The sequence below is a fragment of the Pundamilia nyererei genome, unplaced genomic scaffold, assembly GCF_000239375.1.
Source record: "Pundamilia nyererei isolate P.nyererei 1_Seehausen unplaced genomic scaffold, PunNye1.0 scaffold00295, whole genome shotgun sequence".
Taxonomy (NCBI): Eukaryota; Metazoa; Chordata; class Actinopteri; order Cichliformes; family Cichlidae; genus Pundamilia; species Pundamilia nyererei.
Window position 1 is genome coordinate 202,266 of NW_005187696.1, and position 9,980 is coordinate 212,245.

The following is a 9,980-nucleotide window of genomic DNA, read 5'->3' on the forward strand; positions in this document are numbered from 1 at the left end:
CCCCCCCCCCGTTACAGCTGCTTCGGTGCTTAATCCTGGGCTCTGCTTGTCCTTGACGCGACTGCGTGAAAAGCGACCACTGAGAAGCTTCGTGGATGCGTGGAAGGGTGCACGGTGTTGTGTGGGACGCGCAGAGTGGTGCTTTGGTGACAAGGGTGTGTGTGTGTGTGTGTGTGTGTGTGTGTGTGTGTGTGTGTTTGGCGTTAGGGAGCGCTGGATGCGGTGTGAAGCAGCAGAGCAGCACGGCTGACTGGTGGGCTGTAACCTACCTACATATGCACATGTAGGTTGCGTGCAACCTGTCGAAGCAGAGGGAGGATGATGTCAGGTAACCGGCCTCAGCTTCCCCTAGTGGCCCGGTGTCATTCTCACACAGCCCCAGTTATACAGGTCACACCTGGCAATAACACCAGGACTGGTACTGCAGTAGGAATTATTGGGTTAAACCCTGATACCCCCAAACTGCTGCCTTTATTGTGCAACGCAGTAAATAGCAACCTGGTCACTAGGGTGGCATATACTGAGAAAAGCTAGCACCAACACCTCTGTGTCTGTGTTGTAATTTATTAGCCCTTTGTCCTCAGCCAATAAAAAAATCTTTGTAAACAAACAATACTGTTTGCAGGGCTTCTGAACTTTTAGCCAACACAAAAGATAAATATCGACAGTTGACAGATGTTCTCGTTTTTGCGGATGTGTATATATATCATTATTCCAGGCCTCTTTTACCTCCATGACTCCATGTATGACTTTGGAGAAACATACTGACACCTGATATCACTATGATACTACGTCCAGCAGCTGCTCAGCTTAGCTTAGCATAAAACAGGCAAACAGTGGACATGGTTAGTCTGGCAATCAAGTCAGACTAAGCTCTTCTCTAAAGCTTACCAGATAACGTTTTATCACATTTGTTTTCACTGTGTAAAAAGAAAGTGCCAAGACTACACTGTTATAATGGTGAATGTAGGGGTGGGCAATAGATCGAATGTACTCGATGTGTTCGTTTGTCCACGTACAATGGTTAAAATGGCTTTATCGTAACCATCGAGTATAAATTGCGATGGCAATATTAAGCTGTCTGCATGTAATCAACTTTGGGGGATTTTTTTCTCCCACATGCTGCAAATTGGAAAGTTTTCTACCTGCCCTGAGCAGGCGCCGCACAGTTTCAATTACAAAAAATAATTCAAGTTAATTTTTGTGAAATTAAGATCAGCAGTGTCATAAATAACCCAAACATTGAAATTCATTTAACTGAGTTTCACTCCTTGTTCTCATTATTTGCATTGAGTCTGTCCCACCAGCTCTCCAGGTTAAGATAAATTTCACATCTGGCATCATGTAAGTCAGTTTGTCTCAGAGTGACAGAATTTTATCACTAGATACATGCGTGTCTGTCATTTTTTTGTAACTGCGAAGACTTTTTCACAAGATACTACACTATGATGCTAACTTACACATGTTCACTTCAGGCAAACTTTAAGTGGACTTGAAAAGCCAGTAATGACTATTTGTCCGCACTCTCTTACGCTGCTACATGACCGAGCACAAACCCTACCCTACAGGAAACACTGAACTGAGGAGCAGCATCGCATCCCAGTATAGAAGTTTTTCATGCAACATTATGTGGACTTTACACAAGAGCTTTCCACCATATAGGATGTGATACAACTACTAGTTACAAGGGGAAATGTGTATCTGATTGGAGAGTGGTTCCTGACGGTCACCAGTTGTCGCTGGAGTGTCTGTACCAAAAACCTCCTTATGATTTATATATGATAGCTACCGCTTGACTATTATTGTTTGCAGACAAACTGATGTCTTCCATTCATATGGAAGGTTGCTGGGGCAGCTTTACTTTGGATGGAAGACATGTATTTGTCTGCAAACATTAATAGGCAATCACAGATTCCCAGCATGTTCCAGTGACTGTACCAGTCTGCCAGCAACCCAAAGCAGTTGCAGAGAGGTGTTTGCCTCACTGACAGTGGTTGCCAGATGGTTGTGGATCAGTCTGTAGGCCTGCATGACTCTGGGACTTTGTGCACTCACTCTACATTGTCACCATGATTGTCACTTATCCAAAATGGCGGGCAAGTTAATGACACAGTTAGCAGTCACATGATTCCTCAGTGACATAAATAAGCAACTTCTGTAGACACAGATGATAAAATATGGAACTTGAAATTAATATAAGAAGTCCCCTTTATTAGTTATTGCCTGGAGATTCTTAATGTCTCAGTTTCTGGTGTATTAACATGAAATCTTAGGTAAACAGTGGTGTTACCAACTGCATTAATGAAGGTCCAGCTTTATTTAGGTGCAGAACTTTAATTAGTATGGTTAACACCTATGTTTAATGTCAAATGGATGTTATGAAATAGGTCTTTAGCCTGGCACAAAGTTCTTCTTAAAAGGACAATTCTCATTTTTCCAACTCCGCATCCAGGCTTTGTGCTGAGCTAAGCACATCAGCTGTTGGCTACATACTACACAAATATGAGAAAGGTTTAAACCTTCTCATGTCACCATTGGCCAGAAGGCAAATGGATCAAACCAACAAGTCACTTACAAAGTCTACGACACAATGGCTTTCTGAAAAAAGCCCATCCCACCACGTCACCATGTAAATGGTGCAGTGCAGCTTCATTTCCAGTGCAGAGCTTGTATTAATTTGAGTTGAAGACAGACTCATCAGCACAAAAGTGCAGGTGGTCTGCCGAGTCATGATGCAAGGTGCTAACAGCCTTAGCATTCCACACAACAACTTTCTCACTGTGCTCATCTAAAAACAGTGAAACCCAGTGTGCTTCTGATTGAGGGTGTGCCTTGTGCTGGTACATTTACTGTATTTTAACATAACCTCTTGATCACCTCTCTGCATGCTAAAGCTGGAGAGTAGCACAAGCACACACCATTAGCTTGGTGCTGTTATCCAACGAGCCTCAAGCTGCGTGTGCCCGGATTTCATGTGTCAGTGGAAAACATGACTGCTACATCACACTTAAAGTGGAAGCACCTCCTCCCTCAGTGGGACTGTTTTCTGATACTCCAGCAGTCGTTTTACTCTATCAGCATGTCTTTACAGTCCAACTGCTGCCTGATTTATGAGGTTCAGCATTCAAGGGAGCTCAGTCAACACTGCATGGAAATGACCACAGGTTTTATTTTTATCATGATTTAGATGAGGAATCTGCCTGCATATTATTAATGTGTTTTTGTCATTATATTGCTGTATATAACAACAATTCATAGTACTATATTTTAACAACTTAACATGAGCTAGACCCACGCATCATTTAATAATAATTGTGTGGCCAAAGCTTCCTGTATGCACAGAGACAAAAAGAGCATAAAAGAACAAAAAGACATGGACGATCATCACAAAGAGGCTCATACAAACTATTCAAGCCTATACGACTATGGAGACACAAAATGAGCACAAAGGATCAATAAAACTGCACAAAGACTCAAAACTAACGCAAACTAATACAAATGAAGCCGACAAGCCATGAAGACCATAAAGATTCAAGATGGAAATTTTTCTAAAACATTTTTAGAGGGAGCAGAAATCAAAGCTTCTTAAGATTTTTTTTAACACTTAGAGAAACCTTTCCCTGTCAAACAGCTTCTTTGGAGTTTACTCTGACAACAGAGGCTAGTTTAATTTCCATGTTCTTAGCTGTTTTTATGAAGCAATGCTTTTTAATAAAAATCTCTTAAGGGAACAAGCAGCTTCTTATTTCACATTAGCTAGCAAGCTAATTGTGCTAACCTCAGTTCTCCAAGTAAACTGACAAAACAAGATTGCATCTGTCTGAGTTTTTGACGTTTCCAGTTAATTTATTTTTAAAAGAAGTGCATAAAGTAAAAGAGTTACATCCTTAAAATCACGCTAAAAGACTGAAACTAGCTCTCTGTCACCAGGAAAAATGTCTTCCTTTCTCGAGCCATGAAGAATTAGCTTACATTTCAGTGTAAAAAAAAAATAAATTAAATCTTAAGACCTTCACAGACCTGACACATAAAATTTGTATAAATATTTTGTGCATTACATTTTTTTCTGCTGACTCACCTGTTCTTTATCAGCCATTTACACTGAACACATAACTTTAAAGGACCAATTTGCAGTATTTGCAGCTCAATAAACAGATCTGACCAATCAGACCACTGCATTTGGCAACAAGTGCACTCTGAGTTGAAAATGGTCACCAGTACTGAATATGCAATAATCGAAGATACTATTGTACCTGACACATACACACAGCTAGATGCCGATAAAGCTTCAACTCCTGGAAACCTTGAAATTCTCCCTGCTGCTGTCTTCTCCTGAGAATCGTTTGAACCCAGAATCTTTTCTTTCTTTCTTTTCTTGTTTAGAAGCATCATCATCTTTTTACAGTGCATGTTTTTATTCACAAACATCTAATGCTTCCAGTGTATATATATGTTGGGCCTCAAATTCACATCAGAAAAATTTTAAACTTTTCACAATTTTTTGACTTTAGTTTTACAAGATAAAAGGAAATCAATGATCGTGCTCTAATACTGAAAACATTCTGCTGTATTACATTCTAATCATTACTGTGCATTCATTATCTTCTACCTCTTTGTTGTAGCACTGAGCAAAGCTTATCATGTTTCCCTTTACCAGACTTAGTAATGTATCACATTTCCCCAAGTGTGTGTGTGTGTGTGTGTGTGTGTGTGTGTGTGTGTGTGTGATAGCATGTCCTCCCCCCTGGTCACCCAGCTTGTCAGAAGTGTCCACTGGCATGATTTTTGATGTCCCCAGCTGGCACTCACTCGTATACCCTTCATTCTGAAGTGCCCAGCACAGTTTGTACTGTTTCAGGGCATAAAGTCATCTGTCAGAGAATATCAGGACAAAGCAAACAGTTCCCCAAACTGAAACGGTCCTGGCATCAACAACGGTCTCAGCAAGAGAATCCTGTTCTAAAGCGTATTACCACACAAGCTAGCAAGCATGAAATTATCAAAGAAACTTGCTAGGTCTGCTAAGAGCCTTAACATTTATTTCACTGGTGACCAAGATACAAATAAATACTTCAATATAAGTACATGCAAACTTGAGATATGGATATGATTAGTCAATAAAAACAAGAACGCTTATGCCCTCTAATATCTCACATGTTTACTATGGTAACCATACACCGGGACCATAATATAGGAAGATCGCACTGTCAACACTGTTATCACTGTTGCCACTGCAACACATCAGCTCATATGTTTTCTTGGTTCAGCTTTTCTCTGATTCTTTGCTGTTAAGGGTAGAAAAATGCTGCCTGTAGCATTTTGGAGTTTTTCGATGGATTGCTGTTCAGGAGTCCATGAATGCCACATCTCCTGTTTATAATCAGCCAGAAACCATTAAAGATTTTGTCTGCGAAACATTCAGAAAGTCTATGAAAGCAGTTTACAGTGTGCACAGTCATCCAGCAAAATGTACGCGTTAAGCCCAGAACGTGGAAAGCTCGTGTGGCTTGTCAGCAAGCAATTTTTATTCAAGTGCATCCAGCTTTGAGGTTAGAAGGCAGTAGAGAAAAATCCTTAATGGACCAGATGTCGGCACGAGTTAGCATATTTGTAAAAGCCCAGCATTCATCTCCTGTTTCTGACACTGTGTTGGCTTTGCTCTAGAGGGGGGAATGACAAAAAAAGATACAACTATGGGTTTCCTGCTGTGATGCTGAACTCACAGTGTTTACACAGCTGCTAGCCTGACAATACAGATCAGGTGTGTAAAGACTAAAAGAAAGTGTGGCTCAATACCTTTGCCCATATCATACAGGTTTAGTTTATGCATCCACACCAGACCTCCAAAATCACAAAAACCCCACATTATGTTTTCACTTACTGAGTTTGCCCACTTTTTTTTAAACTCTCCATAAAATACAGCTTGTTAACAGAGTCTGTAACAGGTTACAGGAATGAATGAACAGCTGTTCATTGGAGCCTTTCCTCTGGGTTCACTACCGGCAATACCAGTCAGCAGCAGGACCCAGAGTTGTGCATTACACTAATAATAAATAACCACAGTCAAAGTGCTTATAATAAACCTTACATCACCTTTAAGAACAAGATGTGTCGACCCTGGGTAGTATGGTGAGGCAGTAAGTGACTATTGATCTGAGGTTAAATGCTAAACTGAAATCAGAATTCATGCGGGAATATTCTGCCTTTGCCTCGTAATAGCTTTCGTGCCACTTTGCAGCGAGTCAGGTTATGGTTGGAGAGAAGTAAATGGTTTAGTAAGACACTTGGGTTCCCTTTGCCGATTGAACTAATGACCTTTGGCTCACTATTCAGTCTCACCAGCCATCTGGTCCTCATAAAGCCTTCTGGATTAGAGAGCACAAGCTCAAGATTTAAAGCCAAAGTTACTGTAAATGCACCATACTGCTTGATTTACTGTATAAACCGTTTTGGTCTAGCATGTCCCATTTTTGATTTTTAGCTTTTATGTTCCAAGGATTGGACAACCAGGATGATTGGACAGAAATGTCAGTGAGATTCAGAATTTAAGAAATAAGTTCAGTCTTATGAAAAGTGACACCACATCCAAGCGCGGTGTGTTTGTTGGTAAAGTGATGCTTGACAAGGAGTTCAGTAAATCAGCACGGGGAATGCATTGGTGCGAGATGTCCAGAATTTTCTTGGCAATCACAGAGCAGAGAAATATGCTGAGCTTGTGGATAAAATCCTGAAACCATATCAGCTAATGAGGGCCAGAACGTCGCTGACGACGCACTTTTTACTTTCTCATCTCGACTTTTTTAAAACTAAATGTAGGCGATTATGAGCATGGGCCAAGAGTTCACCAAGACATAAAAGTGATGGAAAACCGTTATCAGGGAAATTTTAATCCAAACATGATATGTGACTATTGTCAGTTTTACAATACAGTAGGTTAGGTTTTTGATAGTGTTTGCGTGCGCGTCATTCTGTCTATAAAGACAATAGCTCGAAAAGTTTTCAATTAATTCTGATAAAACTTTGGAGGTGCGCAGAGTGGAGTCATGCTAACAGCTGATTAAAATTTGGCTTACATCCACCGTGGACTTCAGTGTCAACATATTTATTGATTTACTGGTCAAAAACTGACAAAAGGCTTAGACCTTTGACCTCAAGGTCAGCAGATTGATCTGAAGGTCAAAGTGATAATATTGAGACATTTAAACTATGTTTCTTCCCACCATCATTTGAATTGACAACATATAGGCATATAGGGAATGATATATGGGGACTTTGGACCTCTGGCCTCATCTTCAAGGTCAAATAAGGTCAAACTTTCAAAAAATGTCTTTAAAACTTTATAAAACGAGCTGTTATCCATCACTTACCCTTTGTGCAATCAAACGAAATATCTGTCATGCTACTCTTGTCTGATTTTCACTGCATTATAAACAATATAGGAATATGAATGTAAACAACATACAGGACTATTACTGTTACAAAATACAATCCTGCTCAGAGAGTGAGCTGCCTTGCACTCTCATAGTGCTTCGTGATTTGAGCTAGTGTGTGTTAGAATCGTCTGACTGTGTTTTGCTTTTCTTACAGCTGATCCTGAATCAGCCCTGACCTGGACATGTAATGTTCATGCTATGGAAGCTATTTGTCAGGGTGATACTGTAACACTTAGGTTGCACGTATCATCAGGCAGCGCGGCAGTGCAGTGGTTAAAAGAGCACGGATCTTGGGGCCTCTCTGTGTGGAGCTGGCGTGTTCTGTCTGTGCCTGCGTGGGTTTCCTCCAGTGCTTTGGTTTTCTCATCTTTGTTAGCTTAATAGTTGCTTCTAAATTAGCCGTAGGTGTGGATGGGGGTGTATTGTGCCTCTGTTTGCTGGGATATGCTGCAGTTGGAATGGTTAAGAAATTGGACGGATGATTTGTAGCACCAAACTCAATTTAACCCTTCACACATGATTTTGCGTATGTAATTGAAAATCTAGCTGTTGCTGCCAGTGCTGATTCTTGCTTTCCAGCCTGCGCTGAGTAGGTGCTCTCAAGGACTGATTTAATTGTGTCAGAATCAATAGCTGAATTGATTCCAGTCAATGAAGGGAAGAAAGAAACGCACACCTACTAGTGCAGCTGAACAAGTGAGTGGGCTACAGAAGATGACAGCTCATCTATTATGTGCATCTCCTTCCCAGTGGTCTCCGTCTCCTTCTCAACCTAATCAGCTGTTTGTTTCCTTCATAATTTCCCCCACTCATCTTCTGCTTTGAAGACATTTCCCAACAGTCTGTTATTCGTTCCTCTGCTCCCAACTTTTTTTTAGCACCTACACCCAAGCAGCAGACATCATTAAGGTGGGATCCTCAAAGACTTCCTCTGTCACATTCTGCACAAAATGTCTTCATCTGGGATTTTTTTAGGTTACTGATCAAACAGTTATGCTTTACAACCTTTGGCCCACTTTAAAGACAACAGATGCAGCACCCAGTTGATCTCCTTTCTTCTAGTTAAGGGGAGCAACGCAAAAGACACTGCCGTGCAATATCACCGCATCACCTTACAGTAAATGCACTAGTTGCAATTTGAACCCTAAAGTACTAAAATTATAGATTTACCACATTAAAAATGCAGCTCAATATTTTATTCTATTTTATTTTATTTTATTTTTATTTGGATGCCTGAATCTTCCTCTGTGTCGAGGATAGGAAAAAGGTGTTCTGCTATCCTTCACAGAGATGGGTTTTTGCTGGAGGGGTTGTGTTACTCTGTCTTTTACATACAGTAAAATAGGTGCTGTGTTGGTCTGAAGTCTTACTTTTCAACTTGTGTTGTTCTGTAGTAGTTCTTGTATCTTTTTGACAGTTTACACTGGAAGGATGTTTTTATTTCAGGATGGTAGAGACTGGGAGTCTTAACATCTGATGTGCCAACTATAAATAACCTCTATGTCCTGTATTTTTTTACTGTGTGGAGTCCTGGTCAAATTTACAACGGGATTGTTCAGCCAGTCATTTTAAGTGCAAGCCATGCAAGTTCTTCTTCTCATTATAAGCGTGTGTTACATGTAGCCAGCTGTCTCGGTGCCTGCATTTCCCCCCTTTGAAACAAACTATATTTGCGTATAACTCGCCTGTTTGGCCTTATTACACACCTTCACTCAGTCCAACAAATACTCTTGCTGCCTATGATTCAGACCCAGTGGTCTTTTAACCTGTTAGCAGTCGGACGTACCGCCCACGGTACATTGGATGGTTTAGGGGACTAATTGTAAATTTGTAGGACTGCTAAGGGGTTAAAGTAGGCCAGGTTTCTCTCAGAGCAGATGTTTGGCATTAAAAGGACATTCTTCAGCTTGTTTGCAACAATGTTAAAATTTGATGACTTCTTCAGACTGTTATTAGATTTGCTCCTTTAGCTTGTTTGGCAAAAATGTGCCAGGAGGTAGAGCAGGTTATCTTTTAATTGGAATGTTGGTGGTTTGATCTTTGGCTGCTCCAGTCTGCTGCAGCCCAAATTGCTCCCGATGCCGTCGTTAGAAGTGCTTTGAGTGCTCAAGTATTTTGGAAAAGCGCAATATAAGAACAAGTCAATTTACCATGTATTACTTTTTGTGCAGTTGTACACTGAAGTACCAATGCATGGTCCAAACAAAATCACAAGGCACACCCAAACTTTCCTTATGATACATCATTTGGGAGGCACTGTGATAAACAAAGCCAAACAGACAACAAACATATTTTGATCTCATCTCTTAGAGGATTGTGCTCTCTGTAGTCACCAGTTCTTCTCCTTGGTGGCGCTGTCACTTGGTGTTTGCTCGCTCTGTGGTAGAGTATCACTTCCTGTTCCTGCTCAAACACAGTGGTGTTTCTGAGTAGCTTATCTGCTTAGAAATTTAATTAAAAACTTTTAACTACATTCTTTTCTCATAGTATAATCTTCACGTGCTTTATCCGAAGCACACTTTCTGTGTACTCACTACCTAATTTATA

General features: G+C 40.6%; 1 protein-coding gene across 1 annotated transcript in view; it reads left to right on the forward strand.

Moving 5' to 3' along the window:
* Positions 1–9,980, forward strand: part of LOC102194505 (vesicle-fusing ATPase-like) — a 71,024-nt gene that overhangs the window by 454 nt on the left and 60,590 nt on the right. The gene's annotated exons all lie outside the window — the stretch shown is intronic.